This window comes from Choloepus didactylus, chromosome 15, assembly GCF_015220235.1.
Source record: "Choloepus didactylus isolate mChoDid1 chromosome 15, mChoDid1.pri, whole genome shotgun sequence".
NCBI lineage: Eukaryota > Metazoa > Chordata > Mammalia > Pilosa > Megalonychidae > Choloepus > Choloepus didactylus.
In genome coordinates this window covers 935903-950459 of record NC_051321.1, presented here as the reverse complement: position 1 = coordinate 950459, position 14557 = coordinate 935903, and the positions used below count along the sequence as shown (strand labels likewise).

General features: G+C 53.8%; 2 long non-coding RNA genes across 5 annotated transcripts; one reads left to right on the top strand and one right to left on the bottom strand.

Annotated features, from left to right (window-relative positions):
* The first annotated feature begins 1716 nt into the window (after positions 1–1716).
* On the top strand, positions 1717–3670 carry LOC119510967. The gene is made up of 3 exons (XR_005212087.1): positions 1717–2052; positions 2214–2399; positions 3484–3670. It is a non-coding gene; the product is annotated as an uncharacterized LOC119510967 (long non-coding RNA).
* A 1272-nt stretch (positions 3671–4942) lies between these two features.
* On the bottom strand, positions 4943–14073 carry LOC119510330. Of its 4 annotated transcripts, XR_005211881.1 has the most exons (3): positions 13947–14073; positions 6640–6762; positions 4943–5536 (listed from the first exon to the last, which is right to left on the bottom strand). It is a non-coding gene; the product is annotated as an uncharacterized LOC119510330 (long non-coding RNA). The 4 variants fall into 4 exon arrangements; XR_005211879.1 differs by lacking the exon at positions 13947–14073 and having other exon boundaries at positions 4943–5549; positions 6640–7538; XR_005211878.1 differs by lacking the exon at positions 13947–14073 and having other exon boundaries at positions 6640–7538.
* Positions 14074–14557: the final 484 nt, after the last annotated feature.

The window sequence follows — 14557 nt, the reverse complement described above, 5'->3', positions numbered from 1 at the left end:
TAGCCGCTGTCACAGCCCCTGTCCCTGGCCTCCCAGGCGCCCTCCCCTGAGGTGGGCTCTGCCATCATCACCCCATTGCAGCTGGGGGTGTCACACTGAGTGAGGCTCTGGCCCTCCCCACCACTCCCACTGCCCACCCCAGAGGGGCACCGGCGCCTTTGGGGAAGGCCCGAGGAGCCGGGGTCCCGGCCAGGCCCGGCCAGGGCAGGGGCTGCAGGGGGCCCCGGAGTGCAGGGCGGGGAGGGGTGGCCGAGCTGTGGACGTCGGTGGGCTGCAGGGGCAGCCGGGTCCTCGGGCACTTCCTGCTGGGGGGCTCGCTTCCACAGGCCCCGCCTGCGAGGGCACGTCTGCTCTGGGCGCAGGGCTGGGCCCCCGGGTGTCCACCTGGGATCCGTGGGTCCTCAGTCCACCCGGTCCAGCCCATGGAGGACATGGCCAGCCCCGGGGGCTGAGCGATGGCCACTCACCCCAGGGCCCCCAGGCCCCTGCCCCCATGGGAGCCCCTGGCCCGACCTGCAAGGCTGCTCTGGGTGGGCAGGGGCCGAGGAGGAGGGAGGACAGACAGGGCTGAATGTCGACCGTGGACCTGGCTGGGGGCCTGCCAGTCGGGGGCAGCCCCGACCTCACAGTGGGGGAGATTCGGGCTTTGGGGGCCACACAGCTCCTCCATGGGGGCTGGTTCCCAGCTCCCCTGCAGACGAGGAGACAGCACCCTGCAAGCCCAGGGAGCCAGTGGACACCCCTCCCCCTTCTGCAAGGTTTTTCTCCTGATTCTAGAATAATCCCTGTGGACTGCAAAAAATTACAAAATAAAGAGAAGTAAACCCTGCCTTTTGCTGTACTTCCTCCTGGCTGGCTTTTCTGGGCTGGAGCGGATGTTTGCTCTGCAGACCTGGCTTCCCGCCACCCGGCAGCTCCGTGCCCACCCCGGCCCCGGCTCCAGCCTGGGAGAGGCCCCACCCTGTCCTGGGGCGGGACAGAGCCTGTGTGCCCGGGGTGGCGGGCCCGGCTGGCATCTCAGCCCTCCTGGGCCCCAGCACTGCTCTTGGGGTCTCCCAGGCCCCCTTCCAGCCCACGGCCCTCGACATCATGGTTGCTGCAGCCGCGGTGGTTCTGGGGGGCCCTTCTGCCGGGAGCTGAGAGAGCAGAGGGTGAGGCCCTCCGGCCTCCAGGGGGGCAGCCAGTGCCCCTGAGCCCCGCGGGGGCCGAGGGCTTCCCCACGTTTTTACAGGCGATCTGGGGCAGGCGGGGTGTGGAGAGCCCTTCGCTCCTGGGGACCCAGCCCTCCTGCTCCCCAGGCTGGCTTCCCCGCAGGCACCAGGGCCAAGGCACCCAGAGGCTGTACCCCCCAACAGAGTGCCCCTCACGGGCCTCCCTCCCACCTTACGGGGCCTACTGACCCCCCGTCTGCCCCCCGGGGCTCCCCCCAGTGGGCCTTGAGTCCCGGCTCTTCCTCAGCCCCTTCCCCACCACGCCCCGGGGGACATGGACCTGCCCGGAATTGATGTCCTTGTCCCCAGATGAGGAGGCTGGGCCGGAGCAAGAGGCAGCGGCCCCTCCCGGGGTGGGCACGGGGGGTGGGCCATGGAGGGCAGTGCTGGGCTTGGGGGCCGCTGGGAGGAGGAACCCGTGGGAGGAAGGGGCTGAGGCTCCGGGCGGGGGGAGGTGGAGGGATGGTGACAGGGGCCTGGGAGGGCCTGGGGGGCCCTGGGCGGCCCCGGAGCCCCATCCTGGGCACCAGAGGCTGCCGAGTGGGCGCAGCCGGGGGCGGCTGGTGAGGGGAGATTTTTAGGGCACCCACCTTGGGTCCCTAGTCTTTGTGGATACAGTTCCAAGCATTAATCACTCCTAATGGCTATTTGTCACAGCAAGATGATCAGATTGTTTGAGGTTTTCTGGTGTGTTTTTAGGGTGAGGATTCAGGGCAGAGACAAAGAGACAAAGAATGGGAATCTGGAAAGCCGTTTTAACCACTTTGGCCTCCCGCCGGGGAGGTGCAAAACGAGGCCCTTTGGGGAAAAAACAAAACAAAACAAACCCAGCTTTCTTGAGGTACGTTAAGGTGTACAAGGCAAGGATATTTGCATGTTTGCAAGTCTGTGCAGCCACCCCCACGGTCAATTCTAGAACATTTGAACCCTGGGCCCTCCGCGGACACCGCCCCAGCCCCTGAGACCAGGGATCTGCTCTGTCTCTGGATTTGCCAACTCCAGGGTTTCATAAAAACAGAAGCACACGCCGCGCTTCGCTCACTTGCCCGGACCTCAGCTTCATCCACGGAGCCGCGTGTCTCAGACGCCATCCGGGTCCACGGCTGAGCGACGTTCCGCCTTGCAGATGGACGCGCTGTGACAGGCTCATTTGCTGATGGTCACCAGGTTGCCTCTGCTGCTGGCTCGGTGAGCGCTGCCCAGAGGGCCCCGCAGGTGCCGCGAGGACCTGCAGTGCTCCCTCACGCTCACCTGGGAGGGGAAGCACGGGTCTCCTGGGCTGCACGGTGCCCGCTTCGTCTGCTCAAGGCAGCACGACCGTCCCCGACAGCTCACATGCTCGGCTGTGCCGGCCGCCCCTGCCCCTGTGGCTGCTGCAGCAGTGACCCCCAGTGGGGCCCGGGGAGGGAGGGGCCGCGCCCTGGAAGCAGGGAGAGTCCAGGGCACTGGGGGCCCAGGGAGAGCAGGAGGGGTTGGCAGTGCCCACCTCTGAGGATGGAGGTGTGGCCGCAGCTGGGTGGCCTGTTTGGGTCTGAGGACACAGCTTTTGTCTGAAGACTAGACTTTGGGGGATCCCAAGCTTCTGGGCCAGCCCACTGGTCCCCTGGGCAATTCCACCATAGAGGGGCTCCTCTTGCCCCCCACTGGGGAGATGCCACGAGGTTGCCAGCAGGGTGGGGGCTGGGGTGGGGGTGCAGGGGCCGGCCTGGCCCTCCTGCTGCCCCAGCTGCTGGCGCCTGGTCTGGAGCTGCCCTCAGCTCTCGGGGTGCAGGGAGGCCCCCGCGGGTGGACGCCGGGACCCACTGGAGGAGCCGCCTTCCCCACCCGGCCCAGCCCTCTGCATTCGGGGGCCAGGTCCCATCCCCACAGGCGTCTGGTCGGCACAACCCATGCAGGGCCCAAGCAGGCACCATCTGCCAGCAACGGCGAGCAGCACGCCCAGTCCACACCCAGCCCTGTGTTGCCCTGTCCCCGCGCTGCCACTAGGTCCCACGTCACCACGGGGCTCAGTTAATGCAGAAAGGGGAGCGCAGGGCTGCTCTCTCGTTGCAGCAGGCCTGGTTCTGGATGTTCTGCCCCGTCACATTTCACACAGCAAGGCTGGCACTAATTGGCAGCTTTCCCTACAAATACGCACCTGTTCTGGGCTCAGTTTTAGTGGAGTCCCCTTCTCTGGCACACAGGTTGTGCATTTTCCCCCTAAAAGGTTTAGTGTAGAAAGTACCAACATGACACTAAAATGGACTAATCATTTGGCTTACTTATCACACAGAATCCAGCTCCGAGACTGTAAAATGGAGAAAAAAGAAAACATCCCAGTGAACTGCACTGCCCAGGCCGCTGAGCTGGACTTTGTGGTCCTGCCACCTGTTTCCTGGTCCCGCGGTGCCGTGGGCGTCCACTGGGGTGGGGTGGGCCAGCATGGAAGATGCTGTGGGAACACCAAAGGCTCTGCCTGTGCAGAAACCAGCCGTGGTTTAGTCACTGGATGCAGTGCTGAGAGTAAATTGCATGTGCGTTTGAGATGGAGAACTTGCAGTAATGCAGTTTTTAAAGAAAGAATTTCAGTCCTCAAAGCTGGCAGCTGAAAATACTGGGCATGTCACAGTGTGGGGCAGATGCCACTCATGAGTGTGCGTGCACATGGGTACCTACATGTGTGTGCACGTGTGTGTGCGTGTGTGAGCCCCCTTGTGTGTGAGTCATGCCAACACTCTATTACACTATTTTTTCTTTTATTAGAGAAGTTGTGGGTTCCCAGAACAACCATGCATAAAATACCAGATTCCTATACACCCCTTGTGCTGGTTTGTATATTTATGTCCCCCACAAAAAGCCGTATTCTTTAATGCATTCTTGTGGGGGCAGACATATTAGTGTGGACTGGGTTGGAACCTATTGGTTCAGTGTCCGTGGAGATGCGACCCACCCAACTGTAGGTGATGACTCTGATTGGATGGTTTCCATGGCGATGTGGCCCCACCCATTCAGTGTGGGCCTTGTTTAGTTTACTGGAGCACTATATAAGCGCAGACAGAAGTTGCTCATCGCGAGCTGGAGCTGAGACAGACATTTTGAAGACGGCTGTTGTAAGCTGATGCAGACATTTTGGAGAATGCCATTTTGAAACACAACCTGGGAGCAAGCAGACACCTGCCACGTGCCTTCCCAGCTAACAGGTTTTCCAGATGCTAGTGGCCTCTCTCCAGTGAGGGTACCCGTTGTTGATGGACACTTTATGGCCTTAAGACTGTAGCTGTGTAACCCCCTTTTGTAAAAGCCAAGCCATTTCTGGTGTTTTGCATTCCAGCAGCGTTAGCAAACTAGAACACTACTGCACCACCGACAGCTTGCATTGGAGTGGAACATCTGTTATAACTGATGCTAGCACATTTTTAGAATTGTACTGTTCAGTGAAGTTCATGGTTTAACCTAGGGTTCAGTGTGTACTATAGTTCTACAAATTTTCTTAAAATTCTTATTCTCTTACCATATACAATCTAACATTTCCCCCTTTTAATCACATTCACATGTATATATATCACAGTATTATTAATTACATTCACAATGTTGTGCTACCATCACCACCATCCGTTACAAAAACATTTTCGTCATTCCAAAAAGGAAGCTTATGCATTTTAGGCCTTAACTTCTGATTCCCTATCCCCACCCCATCCCCTGGTAACCTAAACTCTAGATTCTGTGTGGAAGAAGGGAGCCGACTCCATCTCTGTGTTTCTGCAAAAGAAAGTTTTATTTTACTCATTCTTACAGGTTTTTATAGCATACAAGGTAGTTTTTTACGCGCCTGTGTTCAGGTCTTCCAGGGAGGGTGCATTTTTTCTAAGCCATAAGGTCATGATTGCATGTCTTTGATCTCAAGGGACAATCTCTTCGGGGCCGGACAGACGGGAGGCAGCAGGAGACAGGAGCACGGAAGGAGCCCGACGACTTTACCCTTATCTAAATTGCCTGCCTTCAGGCATGCAAAGCTTTGGCCTTCCCCCAGCCTGGCGCCCGCCTTCAGGCTCCCGATGCTTAGGAGATGGCCCCCCTGAATAACCGATCAAGCCGGGGAACCTTCCGTGTCTCCACATCGCCCCCCTTTTTATTATGATTACAATTTGGTGTAATGACATAAAGCTCATTTATAGGGATATCATCGGGGTTCCGGGGATGGGCGTGATGTCTTCTTAGGCTGTTCATTGGAGTCAGCTTTGGGGGGTATCTTCTTTGTACAGTTGTCATAGTGCAGCATCGTTGGTTCTGTGGGAGACAGGACGGTGGGCTCCAGTGTTCCACTGGGCTGTTTTGTGACAGAAAACCTTTTAAAAATAACTGAAATTATAATTAGCAGTATTACATTGTTTGATGTTATGCACATTAGTAACCAAAAGAAGGTCAGAAGTTTTTAATTTTTACAACATTGTCTAAACATTTTTTTGCAACTTATAACATATCACATGAATTTAATTATTTTTAGTAGTTTATTTATTTATTTATTTGTTTTTTCTAGGGTGAAAGAAATTTTTTATAATTGTTGGGAATAAAAAGATATTCTTTAGGGTTTGACTTTGAGAAAGTAAAATGTTAAAAGTTATTAGATTTGAAACAGTATATATATTTTTTTATTTAGTTAAAGTTAAGGAAAACACTTAGCTTTTTTTTAAAAATGAGAAGACAATACTTTTAAACAACCAAGGACATGATAAATTTAACGTATGTTGAGTGCAAGAAGTTATTTTGATAAAAGAGACTTTTTGCATCCTACACTGATTACTTAGAAAAATACTTCTACAACATTTTATTAAGAAATAACACCCTCATAATTTAAGGAAACTTTTTTCTATAAAAACAGCAGGAGACCGTAACATGAGGGGCTTGCAGTACAGTGAGGAATGTTTATATTTTGTGAATTATTAGGCACATACCCACAACATTGAATATTAATTACTGCTTTGGGTGGTGGTTAAAATATTTAATGCTATTTTGTTTTATAAAACCACTTTCTTTAAGTTGTGAGGTTCTATTGTCAAGCAGTGTTATTACTAGTTTTTACCATTTTTTAACTTTAACCATAGAAATAATTGTTTTCACAAAATTTTACACCTTTCTGTACCTATTTTTCAACCTTGACTACAGAAATAAATTTTCCACTCTACAAACCTTCTACAAATTTTTGTATTCATCTAGGCTTCATCCCACATTCCTATCCATTCAGGCTTCATTTCACATTCCTCAGTAGAGATATTATTTTATGACACTGATTTTTCACACAAATGCAAACTGTGCAAACTGCACAAAATTTAAAAGGAGAACTACAAATCTGGGGTTACGGTTAGTGGAGCTCAAACCCACTGAGTTTGCATGCACGACCCTTGGATCAACTTAATTAGCTTTACTACACAATAAAAAATTACACACTTACCCAGCACAAGGAAAGTCTGAATTGCAAAGCTGCCTTAACTGAGATGTGTTTGGTGTTTGTCTGTGGCGGGTGCTTCCACCTGGACTTTCCAGTCCTGGTACTCCAGGAAAAATTTCTGGGCAACTGGTTAAGCATAATGGGGCAAATAAGATTGCCAGTTAATGCCTCTTTGCACAGACAACTTTGTAAAACGGGTGCGGCACCTCTGGAAGGAAGGGGGAGGCGGTGGCAGCAGCGGCGGTAAAGGAGAAAGGGGAGGGAGCAAGGCTATGGTCATTTCCCCGCCACCTTTATCAGCTAACGGTATGGGGGCCGAGGGCTTGGGGGGTGGGAGGCCTTCATCGGAGAGAGCGGCAGTCTCTTTTTTAGGGACCTCAGTTTCAGAACTCTCAGTCTTGGCAATATGAAGAGGGGCCAGGGCAGTGCAAACAAGAGCCCATGTAGTAAATGTTTTAGAGGAAACTTTCTGTCCTCGCTCAGAGTGGTGCTTTAAATTTCATCCAATGCACTCCCACACATCTAAGTCTAATGTGCCTTCCTCAGGAAACCAAGGGTTGTGTTGAACAACATCATGCAATAAAGAATATAAATCGTCTTCTGAAACAGAAGCTCCACTAGCCTGCAGCAGCCGTTGTAAAATTAACACATACCAGCGCTGGGGAACACTGAGAGACTGACCCATATCGTTGAGTGGCTGAAACTACTGACCCACCGCGAGACAACTCACTTGTACTTACTGCGCAGCTTCCAAATGTTGTGGTCAGGATTGGTGAGCCTCACATGGGGCACCAATTGTGAAAGAAGGGAGCCAACCCCGTCTCTGTGTTCATGCAAAAGAAAGTTTTATTCTACTCATTCCTACAGGTTTTTATAGCATACAAGGTAGTCTCCTACGTGACTGTTTTCAGGTATTTCAGGGAGGGTGCATTTTTTCTAAAGCCATAGGTGTGATTACATGTCTTTGATCTCAAGGGACAATGTCTTAGGGGCTAGACGGGAGACAGCAGGAGCAGGAGACAGGAGCACAGAGTGAGCCCGGTGTCTTTACCCTTATCTAAATTGCTGCCTGCCTTCAGGCATGCAAAGCTTTGGCCTTCTCCCAGCCTGGTGCCCACCTTCAGGCACACAGCGCTTGGGAGACGGCCCCCCGTATAACCTATCAAGCCGGGGAACCTTCCGTGCCTCCACAATTCTGATTCCACGAGTTTGCTTATTCTAATTATTTCATGTCAGTGAGATCATACGATATCTGTCCTTTTGTGTCTGGCTTGTTTCACTCAGCACAGTGTCTTCAAGTTTCATCCATGTTGTCATGTATCAGAACTTCATTCCTTTTATAGCTGAATGATATTCCATTGTATCTCTAGACCACGTTTTGTTTATCCATTGCCTGGTTGATGCAAACTTGAGTTGCTTCTGTCTTTTGACAGTTGTGAATAAAGCCACTGTGAACCTGGAGTGCAGATGTCTGTTCCAGGCCCTGCTTTCAATTCTTTGGGGTATGTATCTAGCAGGGGGCTTGCCAGTCATACGGTAATTCTATACTTAGCCTTCTGAGAAACTGAAAAACTGTTTTCCACAGCGGCTGCACCATTTTTTCACTCCCACCAACAAGGGATGAGTGTTCCTATTTCTCCACATCCTCTCCAACACTTGATATTTTCCATTTTTAAACATGCAGCCATTCTAATAGGTGTGAAATGGTATCTTGTGGTTTTGATTTGTTATTTCCCTAATAGCTAATGATGTTGCTCATGTTTTCATTTGCTTTCTGGTCATTTATATATCTTCTTTGGAGAAATGTCCATTCAAGGTTTTTGCTTATTTTTAATTGGGTTGTCTTTTTATTAAGTTGAAGAATTTCTTTATGTATTCTAGATATTAAACTTTTATTGAGTATGTGGTTTCCAAATATTTTCTTGCATTGTGGAGGTTGTCATTTTACTTTCATGATAAAGTCCTTTGAGGGACAAAAGGTTTTAATTTGGATGAGGTTCCATTTACCTTTTTTTTTCCTTTTATTGCTGTGCTTTGGGTGCAAAATCTAAAAAAACATTGCCTAACACAAGGTCCTAAAGATCTTCCTTACATTTTCTTCTAGGAGTTTCATAGTTCTGTTTTTTATATTTATGTCTTTGATCCATTTTGAGTTGATTTTTGTATATGGTGTGAGGTAAGGGTCCTCTTTATTTTTGTTTTTATTTTTTTACAAATGTTGATCCAGTTTTCCCAGCACCATTTGTTGAAGAGATTATTCTTTCCCAATTGAGTGATCTTTGCCCCCTTGTTAAAAATCAGTTGCAATAAATGTGAAGGTTGATTTCTGAATTCTCAATTCTATTTATTGGTCTGTCTGTCCTTATGCCAGTGCCATGTTGTTTTGATTTCTGTGGCTTTGTACTAAGTTTTAAGAGCCCTCTGACTTCATTCTTTTTCAAGGTGACTTCAGCTATTCAGGGCCCCTTAACCTTCCATATAAACTTGATAATTGGCTTTTCTATTTCTGCAAAGAAGTTTGTTGGAATTTCAATTGGGATTGCATTGAATCCATAAATTGCTTTGGGTAGTATTGACATCTTAATGACATTTAGTCTTCCAGTCCAGGAACCCAGAATATCCCTCCATTTATGCAGGTCTTCTTTAATTCCCTTCAGCAATGTTTTGTAGTTTGCTGTGTACAGGTCATTTACATCCTTGGTTAGATTTATTCCTGGATATTTGATTCTTTTCGTTGCTATTGTAAATGGAATTTTTGTCTTAATTTCTTCTTTCAATTGTTCATTGCTTGCATATATTAACTCTGCTGATTTTGGGGTGTTGATCTGGTACCCCGCCACTTTGCTGAATTCATTTATGAGCTCCACGAGCTTTGGTGTGATCTGAATCACACTTTAAACCTGCTCCCTCCCTCTGGAACCCCTGCAAGTGGACGCTGTCCTGCGGCTGTGGCTAGAGCCAACATCTGTGACGGTCCCGGGCATGGCCCAGCCCATCGTCACCTGTGCAGGCAGATGCTGCTCCCCACGGCAGTGGACACAGCCCTGGCCAGCTGGCGAGGGTTCTTTTCAGCCTGAGCAGGGCTGGCTATACCCAGGGCTCCCACAGTGCTCCGAGAAGGCAGCCTGGGGGTAGCATGTTGTTTTTCATAATTAATAGACTGTATTTTTAGAGCAGATTTAGGCTTACAGAAAAATTGCACAGATAGTTCAGAGTACCCAGGTACCCTCCAACCCAGGTCTCCTCTGGTGTAGCATCTTGTTACAGTGTGGTTCACTTGTTACAGGTGACCAGCCAGCATTGATACATTGTTGGTAACTGAAGCCCGGGTCCCCCTGGGTTTCGCTGTCTGTGCTGAACGGGGCCACCGGGTGTGGCAAATGCTCCAGGCCAGTTTCCACCAGCTGCAGAAGGTTTCACGGCCCTGAAAGGGCTCCACCTGCTCATTACGTTTCAAATGAATAAAAAGCACCTGGGATTACAGAGGAAACCACACATATTGCAACAGTTACCAAAATATTCACGTAGGTGGCATGATGGGAAATCTGTGGCATGGTGGGAAATCTGCAGCATGTGCGCCTCCCAGCCCAGCACGAGACCTGGCCCCTGCTGCCCCTGCCTCCTCGGGGCCATGCCATCTGGGTGACAGCTGAAACTGTGAAGCGGTTCGATGGTATCAGAGACAAAGTCCTGGGGCTGCTAATAGGCATCGTGGGAAGAGGTTGTGTTTCCTTGACCGAGTTCCCAGACCCCTGAGTTAAGGGCCCCTGCTCTAGAAGAATGCTGAAGCTTGGGAATCAGAACAACATATGGCATCAGGAATAGAAAATGTGCTTTCAACGCAAATAAGTTGATTTTGGAATCTCCCCCATTACAAGTGGCCAAGCGGGTTTCTGAATCCCCTATTGTCACGGCCAATTTCAAGTGAATTCTGTTCTCACATTGACAGAAAAATAGGTTAATTCAGAGACACTGATGAGGCTTTGCAAAGGGGGTGATTCCTGGCCCTCCCCACACCAGGCACGTGGTGCATCTCAGCACCTGTCCCAGGCCAGGGGGGTCACTGCCTGAGAGCTGGGGTGGGGGGAGGGCTGGGCCCACTGCCCCGTGGCAGACTGGCAACTTGAGAGGTTATTTGCAGGCATGCACCACTGTCTCCATCACTATCCTTGTCATCTATCATCACCATCATCCTCATCACCATCACTCACCACCACCGTCATCATTTTCACCACCATTGCGGTCGCGTCTACTGTGTCGGGGGGCGGCCGGTTGCTGAACCCTCGGCTCTCGGCGTTGCTCGGAGGGTACCGGCGGGGGGGGCTCTTTCCCGGAGGCGAGGGCGAGGCGGGGGACTTGGCCAGGTCCCCGGCGGTGGCGTGCAAGGTGTGGAGGGTGGCGAGAGGAAAACAGGCGGGACGCTTTCTTCAGGGGGGTAATACCAAGAGCGTTTATTCAGGGGTGAGCACCAGTTATATAGGCTGGCATAGAGGGCGGGGGTTGTTTGAAAAAGGGGCGGGAGTTGCTCTGGCAACGGTGCATGCGCACTGGCGGTGGCGGGAGTTGCTCTGGCAACGGGGGTGGCGGGCAAGATAAGGGGGGCGGTTTTCTCTGGCAAGCTTCCTGGCGCCCAACATGGGGCAAGATATTTTGGGTGAGGAAATGGGGCCTGCATCCGGCTCCACTTTCTCAGGCCCGGGGGGCTGTGGAGGGCGCTACCGCCCGTGCCCACCACCCTCCCCAGGGGCAGATCTGGTCCCCCGGCCCAGGCCTGCCAAGTTGAAGCACGTAATCAGTATCCCGCAACCATCACCTCCTCACCATCGTCATCACCACCATCTTCATTATCCTTTTCACCACCATCACCATCTTCCTCTTCATTATCATCATCACTGTCACCATCACCTTCTTCGTTATCATCACCTCCATCACCATCATTATCACCATCATCACCAAGGTCCTTGTCATCATTGCCATCACCACCACCATCTTCATTCTCATCGCCACAGTCACCACCACCATCTTCATTATTGTGGTCATCACCATCGCCGTCTTATTCATCGTGGATCCCCTGGGCTCCCCTTGTGTGGAAGGCAGCCTGGAGGGGCTGGGCTGGCACGTGTGCTCTTGGAGCTATGGCCGCAGTACAGAGCCATGGTGCCACCCTGCAGACAAGCCGTGTGGGCAGATGTGTCTGGGCCTGGCTCGTGTCATGCTTGCCTTATGTCTTGGAAGACACATGCTGCGAGGATGGGCTGTGGGCTGAAAGGAGGGGACCGCCCTGCTTTTGGAGAGCAGTGGCTGAAGCCTTCCTGTGGGAGGGCCCTCAAAGGATGAGGGGCTGGGGGGCCTCAGTGGCAGAGCCCTGAGCGGGGCGCCGTGCCGGTGGCTGGTGACCCCTAGGCCTGGGTGCCACCCTCATGCCTCTGCAGGGCCTGTCCGGCCTCAGTCTCTCCAGCAGGTGCTGAGGGGCTGGGCCTCCTGCTCCTCCAGCTCCCCCCCACCCCCCGCCCCGGCCCACTAATCTCATTTACTGCCCCGGGAGCTTTGACGTCCTTTCTCCCAGCCCTCCGGATGCTCCCTGCCCTCCCCAGGGACTCCAAGCTCAGGCTCCCAGTCGCTACCACCCCTCCCTGCCCTGGGGACCAAGGCCCAGTCTGGCTGGGGGGCCTGAGGCTGGGTCTGGGGTCTTCCCCGCACCCTTCTGCCCAGTGAGCTCCTGGGGCTGGAGGGAACAGAGCGGGGGGAGGTGGGCCCCCCGGCTGCAGCCCGAAGGAGATCCCTGGATAGGTCAGGCTAGGATGTGAACGTCACCCTGAACCCCCGGTGCTCAGCCCGCATGTGTCCCTGTCCCCAAAGGGCCCCAAAGGGGAAGGGGTGTGCTGGAGATGCCCCCTGCCTGCTGTGTGCCATCTGACCGGAGTCGTCATAAGGCCGGGGAAATTTGGATGCAGTCGGGGAGTAGACATCTGAAGTCAGCGGAAACCAGAGGGGCAAATCCGGGGGACAGTGTGCCCTGTGACAGTGGACGCTGGGCCCTGTGACGGTGGACACCAGCCCTGCTGCCTGGCACTGCCCCTCAGCCTCCAAAACAATACGGCCCTGTGGCCTAAGCCACATGCGTTGGCGTGCGCCGTGGCAGCCCTGGTGCGCTACAGGGGTGGGGGACCTGGACGTCAATCATCTGCTGGGTGGTGTCTGATACCCCCTTCTCTGCCTCAGCTGCCCCCAACCAGGCAGGGCCCAGCCCCACTTTTTCCTGGCTCCTTCCCATTTTCCAGCACCTTCTCTTGTCTTCCAGCCAGCAGGCGTCTCTCTGAGGGCATCCACCCGTGGGCACGGGGGCTCTGCCTCCCACTAGGCTCTGCATCCAGCCCAGGCCCCTGCGCCCACAGCCCTGGGAGAGCTGGGGGGTTTGCCTGGCACGTGCCGGAGGCCCCTGAGGCTCCGTGAGGACACAGGGACAGTGTTTCCTAGGAAACAGCAGCCTGTTCAGGCCCTGCTGGTGCGGGCGGGGACACCGGGCCCAATGGCTGCGCCCGCAGGGGTGGGGGTGGGGGCAGGTCACGTCTGCAGGGGATGGGTGTCTGTGAGGGGACGTCACATGCCTGTGGTTGGAGTCTGTCTGTCTTTCTGGTGTGTCTGTGTGCATGCATCTGGGAGTGCATCTGCGTGTGAGTGTCTGTTGTGTGTCTGCATGCGTGGTGCATCTCTGTGTGTGCATCTGTGTGTGTGAGCGTGTCTGTTGTGTGTGTGTCTGGTGTGTCTGTGTGTCTGTGTGTGAGCGTGTCTGTTGTGTGTGTGTGTCTCCACATGTGTGGTGTGTGTGTCTGGTGTGTCTGTGTGTGCATCTGTGTGTGTGAGTGTGTCTGTGTGTGTGTCCATATGTGGGGTGTGTGTGTGTCTGTCTGGTGTGTCTGTTGTGTGTGTGTGTCCACATGTGTGGTGTGTGTGTGTGTCTGGTGTGTCTGTGTGTGCATCTGTGTGTGTGTCCATATGTGTGGTGCGTGTGTGCGTTGCGGAGGCGTCCCTGTGAGCCTGGGGGCTGACCGCTGCAGACGCGCCCACCCAGCACCGCGGTGCCCTCCAGCGATGCCCCCCACCCTCCCTGGCCGCCCACAGCAGCCTCCTGATGGCTGAGGGTAGTGGGGGCCGCCCATGGGGTCCAGGGCTGAGCCCAGGCCTGGCCGGGGACGCTCCCAGGGAGTGACACTCCGGGGCTGGGCAGGAGCGGGTGGCAGTGCGGCCTGGGCAGGCCCTCAGCACGGGGACCCCACCAGCTCCCCGGGCCCAGGGCTCCCCATACTCACTGCCCGCAGCGGTCCTGCCAGAGTCTGCTCCTGGGGTCAGGAGGGGACCCCAGCCCGCAGCAGGCGCTTCCGCATTCTGAGCAGAGCTTGCTTTTGTCGGGACCCCCCAGCTCTCTTTCTGCAGGTGTTGGAGGTTAGGACGGCCTCGGGTCCCCGTGGGGTTGCGGCCCGGGCCGCAGGTGCTGGGGTGTTGGTTGCTGGCTGCCCCACCCCATCCCCAGGGGAGCGGCACGTGCCCCTCCCAGCTGCTGTGCCCTCGTGGAGGGGGTGGGGGTGGAGGGGTGGGCAGTCCCTCGCCAGGCCAGACCCCCTCGCTTCCGGTTGTCGCCGGGCCTGGTGGTCGGGGCCAGCGAGGAGGACAGTGAGGGCTGCCCCAGTGGCCCTGCTGGCCGCTCCTTCTGCACAGACCCCTCACCCCTGTCGTGTCCGGCCCCGTGGCTCTGCTCCCACCGACCCTGGAGCAGAACTGGGGTGGACGGAGGCTCTGAATGAGATGTAAATTGGAATACATAGATTTTCTCTCTGCTAGTTGGAATGTCTGCCCAGGAGGCAAGCAAAAGGCGGAATAGGACAGCAGTTTGCCCGTTAACATTTAAATCAGAATGTGTTCC